Here is an 11,988-nt window from a genome sequence, read left to right on the forward strand (position 1 = left end):
TTATTCCAGCTTTCTTTTGATTTCCATTTGCAATGAATATATTTTTCCCATCCCTCACTTTCAGTCTGTATGTGTCCCTAGGTCTGAAGTGGGTCTCTTGTAGACAGCATATATACAGGTCTTATTTTTGTATACATTCAGCCAGTCTATGTATTTTGGTGGGAACATTTAATCCATTTACATTTAAGGTAATTATCGATATGTATGTTCCTATTACCATTTTCTTAATTGTTTTGGGTTTGCTATTTTAGGTCTTTTCCTTCTCTTGTGTTTCCTGCCTAGAGAAGTTCCTTTAGCATTTGTTGTGAAGCTGGTTTGGTGGTGCTGAATTCTCTTAACGTTTGCTTGTCTGTAAAAGTTTTAATTTCTCCATTGAATCTGAATGAGATCCTTGCTGGGTAGGGTAGTCTTGGCTGTAGGTTTTTCCCTTTCGTCACTTTAAATATGTCTTGCCACTCCCTCTGGCTTGCAGAGTTTCTGCTGTTAGAACAGCTGTTAACCTTACAGGAATTCCCTTGTATGGTATTTGTTGTTTTTCCCTTGCTGATTTTAATATTTTTTCTTTGTATTTAATTTTTGATAGTTTGATTTATATGTGTCTTGGCGTGTTTCTCCTTGGATTTACCCTGTATGGGACTGTCTGAGCTTCCTAGACTTGACTATTTCCTTTCCCATATTAGGGAATTTTTCAACTATAATCTCCTCAAATATTTTCTCAGTCCCTTTCTTTTTCTCTTCTTCTTCTGGGACCAATATTAAAGAATCCTTGGATTCCTGGGACAAACCCCACTTGATCATGATGTATGATCCTTTTAATGTGCTGCTGGATGATTCTGTTTTCTAGTATTTTGTTGAGAATGTTTTCATCTATGTTCATCAGTGATATTGGCCTGTACTTTTCTTTCTTTAGTTAGTTATTGTGCTATTGATTCCTTCTAGAGAATTTTAAATTTCAGTTATTGTGTTGTTCACCATTGTTTATTTGCTCTTTTGTTCTTCTAGGTCCTTGTTGAACATTTCTTGTATTTTCTCCATTCTATTCCCAAGATTTTAGATCATCTTTAGTATCATTACTCTGAATTCTTTTTCAGGTAGACTGCCTATTTCCTCTTCATTTGTTTGGTCTGGTGGGTTTTTACCTTGCTCCTTCATCTGCTGTGTATCTCTCTGTCTTCTCATTTTGCTTAACCTACTGTGTTTGGGGTTTCGCAGTCTGCAAGTTCATAGTTCCCATTGTTTTTGGTGTCTGCCCCCAGTGGCTAAACTTGGTTCAGTGGGTTGTGTAGCCTTCCTGGTGTAGGGGACTCTAGTGCCTGTGTTTTGGTGGATAAGGCTGGATCTTGTTTTTCTGGTGGGCAGGACCACGTCCAGTGGTATGTTTTGGGGTGTCTGTGACCTTATTATGATTTTAGGCAGCCTCTCTGCTAATGGGTGAGGTTGTGTTCCTGTCTTGCTAGTTGTTTGTCATAGGGTATCCAGCACTGTAGCTTGCTGGTTGTTGAATGGAGCTGGGTCTTAGCGTTGAGATGGAGATCTCTGCAAGAGCTTTTGCTGTTTGATATTATGTGGAGCCAGGAGGTCTCTGATGGACCAGTGTCCTGAACTCGGCTCTCCCACCTCAGAGGCACAGGCCTGACGCCCAGCTGGAGCACCAAGACCCTGTCAGCCACACAGCTCAGAAGAAAAGGGAGAAAAAAAGAAATCAAGAAAGAAAGAAGGAAGGAAAGAAAGAAAGAAGGAAGGAAGGAAGGAAAGAAAGGAGGAAGGAAGGAAAGAAAGAGAGAAGGAAGGAAAGAAAGAAGGAAAGATGGAAGGAAGGAAAGAAGGAAAGAAAGAAAGAGAAATAAAGTTATTAAAATTACAAATTAAAAAATTATTAAAAATTAAAAAGTAATTTTAAAAAAAGAAAGAAAGAAGAGAGCAACCAGACCAAAACACAAACCCACCAATGATAACAAGCACTAAAAACTATACTAAAAAGGACAGACAGAACCCTAGGACAAATGGTAAAAGCAAAGCTATACAGACAAAATCACACAAAGAAGCGTACACATACACAGAAAAAGAGAAAAAGGAAAAAATATGTATATATATATTAAAAAAAGGAAGAGAGCAACCAAATCAATAAACAAATCTACCAATGATAATAAACTCTAAATGCTAAACTAAGATAAACATAAAACCAGAAGTCAGTTGCATACAGCAAACCCCAAGTCTACAGTTGCTCCCGAAGTCCAAAGCTTCAGTCTGGGGATGATTTGTTGTCTATGCAGGTATTCCAGAGATGCAGGGTACATCAAGTTGATTGTGGAGATTTAATCTGCTGCTCCTGAGGCTGCTGGTAGAGATTTCCCTTTCTCTTCTTTGTTCGCACAACTCCTGGGGTTCAGCTTTGATTTGGCCCCGCCTCTGTGTGTAGGTCACCTGAGGGCATCTGTTCCTCCCCAGACAGGACAGGGTTAAAGGAGCAGCTGATAAGGGGGCTCTGGCTCACTCAGGCCGGGGGGAGGGAGGGGTACAGAGTGCAGGGCGAGCCTGTGGCGGCAGAGGCCAGCGTGACTTTGCACTAGCATGAGGCATGCCGTGTGTTCTCCCGGGGAAGTTGTCCCTGGATTACGGGACCCTGACAGTGGTGGGCTGCACAGGCTCCCACGAGGGGGGAGGTGTGGGTAGTGACCTGTGCTTGCACACAGGCTTCTTGTTGGCTGCAGCAGCAGCCTCAGAGTCTCATGCCCGTCTCTGGTGTCCACACTAATAGCCACAGCTCATGCCCGTCTCTGGAGCTCGTTTAGGCAGTGCTCTGAATCCCCTCTCCTTGTGCACCCCGAAACAATGGTCTCTTGCCTCTTAGGCAGTTCCATACTTTTTCCTGGACTCCCTCCCGGCTAGCTGTGGTGCACTAGCTCCCTTCAGGCTGTGTTCATGCAGCCAACCCCAGTCCTCTCCCTGGGATCTGACCTCCTAAGTCCGAGCCTCAGCTCCCAGCCCCCACCCACTCTGGCGGGTGAGCAGACAACCCTCTCAGGCTGGTGAGTGCTGGTCGGCACTGATCCTCTGTGCGGATCCACTTTGCCCTCTGCACCCCTGTTGCTGTGCTCTCCTCCATGGCTCCGAAGCTTACCCCCCTGCCCCGCCAACCCCTGTCCCCACCAGTGAAGGGGCTTCCTAGTGTGTGGAAACCTTTCCTCCTTCACACCTCCCTCCAAGAGGTGCAGGTCCTGACATCTCCCCAGTATGGCCATTTTAACAATATTAATTCTTCCAATCCAAGAGCATGGGATATCTTTCCATTTCTTTGAATCATCTTCAGTTTCCTTTATTAATGTTTTATAGTTCTCAGACCACAAGTCTTTCACCTCCTTGATCAGGTTTATTTTTAGTTTTGGGGTTTTTTTTTAACGTGATTTTAAAAGGGATTGGGTTTTCTGTTTGTTTGTTTTACTTTCTCTTTCTGATGTTTCATTGTTAGTGTAAAGAAATGCAACATATTTCTGTATATCAATCTTGTATTCTGCTACCTTGCTGAATTTGTTTATCAGTTCTAATAGTTTTTGTGTGGAGTCTTCAGGGTTTTCTATATAGAGTACCATGTCATCTGCATATAATGACCGTTTTATCTCTTCCCTTCTAATTTGGATACCTTTTATTTCTTTTTCTTGCCTGATTGCTGTGGCTAGGACTTCCAGTACTATGTTGAATAGAAGTGATGATAGTGCTTTGCCCAGTGTTTTGTATTGCCTAGGAAAAACACTGATTTCCTTTACTCTCACACTAATGCCACACTCAACACTTCTGACACGAGATGTGTGAGTTTATTACCACATCAACCAATTATCTGACCAGCTGGATGTCCAACAATTCAATTCAGTTCTGACACTATCTACCTGGAGTTAGCATCAAATCCCACAAGTTAAGGGTTCAGTCCCACAGACTGGCCCCACTTCAGACACCAACTGCAAGTTCCAGTTTGTCTCTGGTACTTCTGACCGCCTTGCTATAAAATGGGGTCCCCATAACCCATTCCTCAGGTTCGATAATTTGCTAGAACAGTTCACAGAACTCAGGGAAACACTTATGTTTACCAGCTTACTATATAGTAAAGAATACAATAGAAGATACAGATGAACACCCAGATGAAGAACTACATAGGGTAAGGTCTGGAAAGGTCCCAAGCACTGGAACTTCTGTCCCTGTGGAGTTGGGGTGCTCCACCCTCCCTGCACAGAATGTATTCACCACCCTGAAAGCTCTTCGGACCCTGAACTTTGGGGATTTTTATGGAGGCTTCATCAAAGAGGCATGGTGGATAATTAGCTCAGTCTCCAGCCCTTCCCCCACTTCCTGGAGGACGGGAGATAGGGCTGAAAATTTCAAGCTTCTAATCATGGCTTGGCCTTTCTGGTGACCAGCCCCCATCTAGGAAACCATCAAGAGTTCCCTTATTAAAACAAAAGATACTCCTATCACCCCAGAAACTCCTAGGGATTTAGGAGCTCTTTGTCAGGAACCAGAATGAAAGGACAAATGCTACAACAAAACATTCTCCTAGTGCTCTTATTACTGAGGAAATTACAAGGGTTTTAGGAGCTCTGTGTCAGAAACCAGAGACAGACACCAATATATATTTTCTATTATTTCACACACATCCCGGGCACTTAGAAAGCATCCCTCCATCCATCCATCCATCCATCCATCCAACAACTAGTTTCTGAGTTCCAGTTTTGTGCCAGGCACTGTGGTAGGCCTGGGGCTATAATGATGAGCAAAACCAGACTCCTCCCTGACAGAGCTTAAGATCTAAGGAGCAGAGACAGATATTAATAATTATTCAAATGCACACAGAACAACAAATTGAAATATTATAAAGAAAAGAAGCAAAGTTCTATAGAAGCCATTCATTCACCAGGGATCTCAATCTGAAATCAGAGAAGGCCTTGCTGAGAAAATCCCTTAGGAGACAGAGTGTGTCTGGTTTACACCACCCATGCTTCCCAGAGGCCTAGCACAGTCCTCAGCACAGAGTAGGTGCTTAATAAATATTTGTGATGCAGGAATGTATAGATGAGCTGACCATGTTGCCCTTTTATACCTGTGTCGTTCTCTAAAGTCTATATAATGCTTTCACATGCATAACTTTTTGTTCCCCAAACACCCTTGAGCAGTGGAAAAGATGGGTATTATTCTCCATGTTTGATGGGTGAGAGAACTGACATCATAGGGAGGATGTATGGTGGGTTAGTAGGCTCTTGAGTCCTACAGTCCTGGGCTAAACTCTGCCTCTTATCAGCTATGAGAAGCCTGGCATCAAACATGGAATACATTTCTGCAATATTTTTCCCTAGGCCTGGTGCACTCCTGAATAAAGGTTCACACTGGAGGATTCCAAAGTGATGATTATTTGGGGCTTCCTTAGGACCTTGTGAGAACAGGGCTTGCTTGTGGTCCACATGAATCAATTTTGGACCAATGTCAGCTTCCCAGGCAGAGAGATGGAGGGTCTTCAACTCTTGGCAAAAATCTCCCTGAGCTCATCAGTTCAACAAATAGTGTTTCCTACCATGTGTCAAATAGATAGCTAGTGGGAACCTGTGGTATAGCACAGGGAGCTCAGCTCCGTGCTCTGTGATGACCTGTGAGGGGTGGGATGGGGGAAGGGGGGAGGGAGGCTCAAGAGGGAGGGGCTATATGTATACATATAGCTGATTCACTTTGTTATACAGCAGAAACTAACACAACATTGTAAAGAAAATATACTCCAAAAAATATAGAGAGAGTTTCCTAATTAAAGGCATTGCCCCGGTGTACATAGGTTTTCCTATCTTAGTAAGAGGAATCATCTTCCAGAAATGTCTGTTTTGGCAAAATTAATAACCACAGCTACCACTTATTGAGCCCTCCTTATGTGCCAGTCTCTGTGCTTAGTACTTGTATTTAATTCCCACAACCCCAAGTGATGAGTAGTATTACTCCTCTACACCCAACCCCCGTGATGGTTAATTTTACATGTCAGCTCGACTAGGCCACGGGGTGCCCAGATATTTGGTCAAACATTATTCTGGTGTGTCTGTGACAGTGTTTTGGATGAGATTGACACTTGGATCAGTAGACTGAGGAAAGCAGATTGCCCTGGGCAATCATCCAAGCAGTCAAAAACTTGAATAGAACAAGAAGGCTGACACACCCTTGGGTAGCGGGGAGCTCCTTCTGCCTGAACGCCTTCAAGCTGGGACATTGGTTTTTCCAGCCTTTGGATTGGAACCACACCTTCAGCTCACCTGAGTCTCCAGCTTGCTGAATGCAGGTCTTGGGACTTGTCAGCCTCTGTATGCAAGTGACCCAATTCAGGTGACCCTGTAATAAAGCTCTTTTTTATATATATATACAATTAGTTTTTATTGTTTACTTATTTTTGGCTGCATTGGGTCTTTGTTGCTGCATGCAGGCTTTCTCTAGTTGTGGCGAGCAGGGGCTACTCTTTGTTGCGATGCACGTGCTTCTCATGGCAGTGGCTTCTCTTGTTGCGGAGCACAGGCTTTAGGTGCTCGGGCTTCAGTAGTTGTGGCATGCGGGTTCTAGAGCGTAGGCTCAGTAGTTGTGGCGCACAGGCTTAGTTGCTCCGCGGAATGTGGGATCTTCCCGGACCAGGGCTCGAACCCGTGTCCCCTGCATTGGCAGGCAGATTCTTAACCACTGCGCCACCAAGGAAGTCCTTGTAGTAAAGCTCTTTTATTTGTATACATATAAAGTGGTTAAGAGTGCTCCCCTTGCTAAGGGCAAGACTTCTATAGAGAAGACATGGAACAAAGGAAGGAAATTATTTGATTGGCTATAGCTTAAGCAATGCCTTATTTGGGAAATCCTAATTGGCTATTTATGATCGGTGGTCCTTCGGTTTTGATTTCTTAACCATGAGGCATTTGCAGACTTAGGTTTTCGTTTGCTTATGATGGCTGCTAAGGTATTAGAACCACCTTAGTCAAATGGCCTCCCTGTTTAATTAATTTAATGAGTGTATCGATATTTGTCACCAAATAATTTCAGAAGTGATAATTATCAAAATCCTGTTTGCTTCTTCTACAGTAAAAAAAAAAAAATATATATATATATATATGTTTAGTGTGGGATGAATGTGCCTGGACCAGATAAAACCCTTAACATGTATCTCTTCATCTACAGACTTTCCTGCTTCATTACATACAGTCATCACTCTCACTACCCTGGACGCCCTGCCCTTTTGTACCCACCTCTAGTATTCAGTGCCCTTCATAAACCAGTCCATCCTGAACCTGAAACTTATTTCATTCCTCCATTCATCCACCCATTCATTCATTCACTCATTCAACAAATTCAATTGAATCATGTTTATTCAGTTGAATCAACTGTTATCATTGATATACTAAGTTAGGCATGGTTCTAAGGGGGATACAGCTCTAAGCAAGACAAATATGGTCCCTCTTCAGATATTTAAACTAGACTGGTAGGGGTAGGAGGGTAACCTGTGGATTGGAGACAGCGAGTAAGCAGATAAACAAATAGATAATAATAAACTATTGGCTTTATTTGAAGAAAAATAAGTGAGGGTGAGGAACTTGAGTGTGGCTGGAAGGCAGGTGCTCTTTTTAGATAGAGTGGCTAGAGAAGGTCTCTCTGATGAGGCTGCATTAAAGCAGAGACATAAACTATATCAGGGAGTCAGCCAGTGCATGGAAGGAGAGCTCCAGGCAGAGGGACCAGCCAGTGCAAAGGCCCTGAGGTAGGCGTGGGTTGGGTGGGTTGGAGGAAAGGCAAGGAGGCCAGTGCAGCTGCAGCAAAGTGAACAAGGAGAGCATTTAGAAGTTAAGATCAAAGAGATGGGGTGGAGAGGACAGGATATGGAAGACTTGGTCAAGACTCAACTCCTCTGCTTTGCAGTATGCTCCTTCAGCTGCTCATTTGCAAATGCTGCCTTTGTGTAGGAGGCACTTAATGGCTGACCGGCTCATTAAGCAGCGACAGCAGTTTGCAGAGCACCATGGGGCATCACGGATCTGCCAACACCTCCCTCGGACACACATCTCCGTGGGCAGGGCCAGGGCCAACCAGGCACAAATTACCTCACTAACCAGCCACCGCCTGCCAATTCCGGCAAAGGCCTTCTTGGCACCCCCTGGCTTTGCCGCTCTAAGAGTCCACTTGCCGCCCACCAGTTTCTTCTTAAATGCCATTGCCCCTGTCTTTGTCTGACCACACAGCTGTGAGCTTAATGTATTTTGCCTTGACTGGTGTTGCAGGGAACAGACCAAACTTGTTGTTTTTCCTTCTTAGTATTATACTATTCTGACTCAGTATTCATGACTCTTAAATCGTGGAGTCGGCAGGTGTTCAGTGAACACAACACGATTCAGAACACTCCTAGTTTAGAAGTCTGGGTGAACTATAAATATTTTTCCCATGAATGGAACTTCTTTGGCTTTTGTTGAGAAGTGTTAGGGGTTTGTGGGACCATAGTTAAATGTGACTGATAATTTTTTATTGAGCACCTCTCAATATCAGGCATTCTTTGAGGCTCTGGTAGAACTGTGAAAAGACATACCAAATTCCCTAGGGAGGAACTTATATGGGGGAGAGGAACAGCCAACAAACAAGTAAAGAATAAATGATCAAGGTACATTTGGATCGTGATAAATAACACTGGGGAAGTGAAACAAGGTGAGAGAGAGTGGCTGGAGAGTGGGGATGGGCAGACAATACCTTAAACTGGGTGGTCTTGGGTGGCCTCTGCAAAGATGGCTTCTGAGACAAGACCTGAATAAAAATAGGGAGCCAGCCATGAGTTTCCAGCAGACATAACAGAAAGTACAAAGGCACTACGGTGGGAATGGCTTAGCCTTTGGAGAAGCAAAGGAGAGTGGATGCCCAGGGCCAGGCAGTATAAAGTCCTGTGAACCATGGTAAGAGGCTTGGATTTTAAGTGCAATAGGGAAGCACTGAAGGAATTTTCAGCAAGGGAATGATTTGCTTAGTGTTTTAAATGGTCCACTGTGGCTGCCAGGTGAAAAAGCCATCAACCATCAGCTCCTACATTTGTACAATGCTTTTGCATTTACAAAGACCTTCCTTATTGGCAATTTCAAAAGCATCAAAATACCAAATAGGATTCACAGAATGCTTCCTATCTTATAGACGAAAAGCTGAGGCTCAGAATGGTGTGGCTAAGGCCAGGAAAAATAACCAGCAAGTGACAGGACTCAGTTGAAAGTATAGTCAGTCCTCTGTAGCCACTGGTTCTGATCTGCAGATTCAACCAACCCCGGATTGAAAGTAGTCAGAAAAAGAATTCTAGAAAGTTCCAAAAAGCAAAACTTGAATTTGCCTCATGCCAGCAACTATTTACACAGTATTTACTTGTATTTACAACTATTTACATAGCATTTATAATGTATTAGGTATTATGTGTAACTTAGAGATGATTTAAAATATAAGGGAGGATGTGCGTAGTTTATATACAAATACTATGCCATTTTTTGTAAGAGACTTGAGCATCCTTGGATTTTGGTATCTGAGGGGGGTCCTGGAACAAATTCCCCATGGATACCAAGGGACAACTCTACTTAGTGCAGAATCTGCTTCTTAGGAGAAGTTCCCTGGATCTGGGTTAAAAGGAAATTGACCAGCAGCTACCGTTCTATCCATCTCCTTTCTTACTATGGCCTTTTTGAGTGGGACTTCCCCTACTGGGAATTCCTCCCCAACTCCTTTTTCTTTCCACCTACTCATCCCCTTGTCAACAGGAGCGTTCTCTCCTTCCAACCGCCCACCAGAATGTATATGAGGATGTTCAATTACAGTTATATCAGTATGTCCTTGTACTTTATCTTATAACCATACTCTGCAGTTGTAACCCCAAATTTTGTTAGCGCCCACAAATGTACACCTAATTCCTGTGATAGAGCTAAACATGTAATAAGTGCTCAATATAAAACAGAATTCTCGGGCTTCCCTGCTGGCACAGTGGTTGAGAGTCCGCCTGCCGATGCAGGAGACGTGGTTTCGTGCCCTGGTCCGGGAAGATCCCACATGCCGCGGAGCAGCTGGACCCGTGCGCCATGGCCGCTGAGCCTGCGCGTCCGGAGCCTGTGCTCCGCAGTGGGAGAGGCCACAACAGTGAGAGGCCCGCGTACCACAAATAATAATAACAATAAAAATATAATAAAACAGAATTCTCTCAGTTGAATTAGGGTCATCATATCCCAAGTGCTTCCCATCTGCCAGGCAATGAGTTATTGGTATTTTCCAAAAATTGTTTAATTCTAAAAGCAACCGCCTTTGAGAATGGTACTGTTATTGTCATCTTATACGTGAAGAAACTAAGGCTCAGAGATGTTAATAAGGAGTGAATGACTCCAACACCCTTGCTCTTAATCTCCACTGTACTTCCTTCTTTTGGAAGACAGAGTATCTTTGCTTTTTCAGCCTTGATATTTGACCCTTAGGTGTGAAATCAAAATGTTTTCTGATGCAAACACACAGAAGAGCCTAACAAAGCTCCCTGAAAGGAATCATCGATCCATTGGTCCACCCATCCATCCATCCATCCATCCATCCATCTGTCATAGCAACCATCTTTCCCTCTGGTTTATGCTAAGTTCTTAAGAAAGCATAGGTGGGCGGGGTAAGAAGGGGAATGTGTGAATGAGGCCTGGCTTGCTTCATACTGCCCTGCTCTTCCCTGAATTAACCCCTTTGCACCTCAAGACGAGACAGAAGAGTTTCAGGAAGTCTATGAAAACAGACTCTTGACTACCTTCTCTCCTCTTCACCCATTGCTGGCCCTGGAAAAGCAGCTGTGAATCCAGTTGGGCTGGAGCTTCTGCCTAACTGGTCATCCTAGGGAGGCAAAACATATTTCAGAAACGCACACTCAGATGTGCAATTTGTTGCTCATCTGGATCAGTGGTGCCCACTGGATCAGCAAAGCAGAAATGACCGTAGCTGTAGTACAGTGGAGTAGGTGTCAAAGGACCGCACGGGTGTCTTCCTTCTGCCACACACCTTGACAAGTTCCTTAACCTCCTGGCCTTGTTTCTTCCCTTGTTTAATAGGGCAGAATTTCCCTTTTTCCTCACCTCCTTTATCTTCTCCAATGCAAAGCCTCTGGTACGAAAGAGGTCTTTAGTAAGACAGAATAGAAGGATTGAGACTTTGTGAAGCTAATAACAAAATCAAAATGAAACTGATCAGTAGAGCTGGGCGACATTGGCAAGAGCCATGTCTATTGGTCCTGTTTATACTCCACTCTAGACTTAGGCAGGTAAAGCAGAGGCAAGAAACTAAAATGCTCCGAAGGACCAGGCGGGAAATACAAATGGGTAAATTGGAGAGAGCAGTATCTACACCATAGGGAATGGGGGTTCTTGATGAGCTAAAACACATAGACCTGCCTAAAGGGGCAGGCACAACTCAGCTCCAAGCCGTTGTTGCCACGTGGAAACACAGGTTCATTGCTGATAAATCATTCCACTTTTCAAAGAAAGCCAGAAATTCTGATTTTTAGTGCAAAATCTCCTTATTTTAAACATTACCTACTATGTCAACTTTTTGAAAACAGTGTGGGTCAATAGAACATGCTGTGTTAAAGGGAAACAATTCCCTTCTTGATGATTCCTCATGAGAAGAGACATCTATAAAAAACAAACTTATGGTTACCAAAAGGGATGTGGGGCGAGGGATAAATTAGGAGTTTGGGATTAACAGATATACACGACTAAATATAAACTAGGTAAACAACAGGGTCTTACTGTAAAGCACAAGGAACTATATTCAATATCCTGGAATAAACAATAATGGAAAAGAATATGAAGTGGGGGAGTGGCCCCTCCCGCACACTTCACTCATTCCTCCCCAGGTGGGGCAAAATAACTTACCTGGTTGATGGGTTTGGAAGAAGGCACTAGGTTATAAGAAGGAACAGGGCATTCATAACCCAGTGCCTTCCCCTACCTTTGGAAC

This window comes from Neophocaena asiaeorientalis, unplaced genomic scaffold (genome assembly GCF_003031525.2).
Source record: "Neophocaena asiaeorientalis asiaeorientalis breed wild unplaced genomic scaffold, Neophocaena_asiaeorientalis_V1.1 scaffold196, whole genome shotgun sequence".
Taxonomy (NCBI): Eukaryota; Metazoa; Chordata; class Mammalia; order Artiodactyla; family Phocoenidae; genus Neophocaena; species Neophocaena asiaeorientalis.